This window comes from Talpa europaea (assembly GCF_964194135.1).
Source record: "Talpa europaea genome assembly, chromosome: 11".
Classification (NCBI taxonomy): domain Eukaryota; kingdom Metazoa; phylum Chordata; class Mammalia; order Eulipotyphla; family Talpidae; genus Talpa; species Talpa europaea.
In genome coordinates, this window is record NC_140078.1 from 22817060 (window position 1) to 22820379 (window position 3320).

Genomic DNA, 3320 nt, shown 5'->3' on the forward strand with positions numbered 1-3320 from the left:
CTTTATCCTCTCTGCCTGCCAGAGTCTACTTATCCTGCCAGGATCTTACTGTGGTCCCTTTAATTCCTGGGTGGTTCATTCTGAGACTTAACTATACACTCCCCGGAGGACTAGGTGCTATATCCCGAACAAAGCCACAAACAATGAGGTCGGGAGCAGGGAGAGGAAGGCACACTGGCAGAACCCAGTACCATGCTAAACACCACACACACTATGGTATAGATTGCTCCAGAGGCAGCAACCCAAGGAGGCAGAGCAGGAACTCCATTGCAGAGGTGGGAAAAAGAAGCAAAGTGACTCATCCAAGGTCACACAATTACTAAGAGGTAGAGTCAGAAATCTACCCCAGCTCCAATGAGCGCCAATCACTCATATTCTTTCTGCAACCTGGTGGCTCTTGAGCACTACAGCCAGCCCTTCACAGGATTCCCCAGATCTAGTTTTTTTACACTTTCTGGAATCTTTTGGGAGCCTTCCACTGCCTGCAGATCAGAGATCAAACATCTCAACCTGAAATCCAAAGACTTTCAGCCTCTACCTATTTGTTCCTCAATTCAATCCTGGGGCTGTGGGTGTACCCTCCATGCAAAGAGAATCCCCTCACTGCACCAGCAAGTTTTAACTGGGGAGATGATCACTTTGTACAGCCTTTCCTAACAAGGACTAGATTGAGTCAGCTGGACAGGTTCAAAATTAAAGTTGCCTGAATATAATAATAACTGGAGAGGCACTCTAATTAGTTTTTTTTTTTTTTTTTTAATCAAGTGCAACAATCTGCCTGCAGGAATCTGAAAGCAACTCAGGATGTCTTAACTCTTTAAGGAGGATGTCTTTGGGAACACCATGGCAAGTTCTCCCACGCAGATCACTCCTGGAGAGCTTCCCCGGAGCCCCAGATTTATCACAACATAGGACATGCGCGCTCGTTCCCCTGCTCCTGGTGCCCCTCACAGCGTGCCGTGCCCTGGCACCTCGGGAAGGCAGCCTACTTTAATCTCACCTGGAGCAGCTGGGCAATGCGCGCTAAGTCACGCCACCGCCCGACCTCTTTTCTCATTGGTCAGGACCTAGAGTTGAATTAGTCCATCATTTCGTGTCCCCAGTGGATCAGGAACAATACTGTGAATCCTTTTATAATCCCCTCAATTAGAGGGCATTTTCCCACATTCCCAAAGGAAATCATCCCAGAGTTTTCAAACTGCCAAAGGGCCCTGATGACTCACTGGCAGAGCCCAAGCAGGAGCCAGGCTGCTGCCTCCTAGCCTGGACTGGACACCCCACAGGCCTGGCAGGGCAGGCCCTGGAAGGAAATGACGGACCTCTCCAGAACTGCTTGGGGGTCCTTGCTCCAATATGTCCCCTTGCCAACCACCTTCTGGGTTTGTAGAACTCGGAGATTATCTAAGTCCTGGAGGAGCTATCTAGACGGTGCCTCGCCACACATCTGGGGAGGAAGCAGTCATCCTCTCTGGCATCTGTCGGCACCTGTGTGTGTGAACAGAAATTTACACCATGTGTGTTTTAAATCCCGTGGCTAGAAAAATCAAGTATTTATCCTGCCCTTTCTATGTAAACTCCCTCAAGCTTCCCGCATGGTTGAGGGACGTTTCCCTTCACGCAGGTACTCTAGCTAAAAGCAAACTGGCCTGGTGGGGCCAGATGGCCCAGCTTTGCAATCCCTAATGAAAGAGTGGATCCAGATGAGGATCACTGATGGCTGAGACCACTGCGAGAAGAGACTGGAAGTGATGCGCTTCCAGACAAAGTAAATAATGCCACCTCGGAAGGGGAGCTGCCAAGAGACAAAAACAAAAACCAAATCCGATCAAGTCACTTGTTCTGCCTCCCAATTTAGGGGAAATATAGGTGGCAGGGGAGCCTGTGAAATGACCCCCACAGGGACGTAATCAGTGAGTTCAGATTGTGGGCGGTAACATGGGATAAATGACCTTGTTTCCTCAACAAAAACCTTACAGGGAAAAAAAAAAAAAAAAGAGGTGGCAGGAAAATCTGTAAATTAAAAGCGATTTACTAAGGACAGATCCATAACAGCCAGGCACATACATTATTTGGATCCCGATTCAACACATTGGGGATATTCTAGCAATGACGGAAGACAATATTTCAGGATCATTTTTTTAAAGGTGTGATGATGCTATTATGGTTGTAAGTTTAATAAAAAGGTGTGGTACATCGGGGATTTGCTTCAAATCCAGGGGCTGGGTGGAGGTGCAGAGGGGTAGACTGCAGGGGCGGTGGTGAACAGGCTGGCCACGTGCTGGTAACTGTCCAGCTGGGTTATGGGTACAGGGGCTTCAGTACCCGATTATCCATGACAAAAAGTTAAAATAAAAAAGAATTTCCTATTTATTTATTTATTTTAAAAAAGATTTATATATTTATTTATTTATTTATACAAGCACTGGGTACAGTCAGAAGCGCGGGAGGGTGAGAGAATTCACCAGAGCCAGAGCGGGGAGCAGAGCAGGCAGAAGGACCGAAGTACACTGCTGAGGGGAGCAGCGGGCGGCAGGAGAGGTCTGCGCGCCATGTGGGACCCTCCTCCAGTGGCGGGGAGCAGCCGGGGATTGAACCGGCACTGCAGAGGCTGCGGGCAGCTTCGCAACCCAGCGCTCAACCACTGCGCCACCGGGGAGGCCCAAGAATTTCCTATTTAAAGTGCATCCAAAAATTGTCATGAGGATTTACCTTACGCCTAAGGGACCAGATGTCTGGGCAAGAGGGAGGGACTGCTTGCATCTTATACTACGGTTCTGTATTAGCCATTCAAGAACATACACTCACTTAAAAAAAAAATCACCCAATGTAGGTAACAAACTTCAAAGTAAGCTCTTGATCATAGATTTCATCCAAGAAGTGGCTTTATTTCATTTTCTTCCAAAGAACAGGTTAGGTATAAAGGGTCAGTTCCACCTCATTCTCTGCGGAGGGCGTGCGAGCGACGCAGGGCTGTGTTCTGGAGATGCCAGGCCCGCGGTCCCGAGACCGTAGACGACACGCCGTGCATGACACTGGCTCTGCCCCGCGTGTCTTTAAACTGCTGGTGTGAGTGTGGGGCGCTTGGGAGGCAGCCGGGGCCGGGTGATGGTACTCTAAGGAGTTAAGCCCTTAGAGCTGCCAGACAATGTCATTTGAAAACGCAGGTATGAGATATAAATAATAGTCAGCTGCTTTCCTTCAATCCAATTTCTAAGCAGTTGTGTGATCGATCAATTTACGAATCGATCAGCTGTCTACTACCCCTCTGCAGTCTTCTCTCTGCCGCCGCCAGCGCCTCTGGCCAGGCAGGGTCGGCCCCG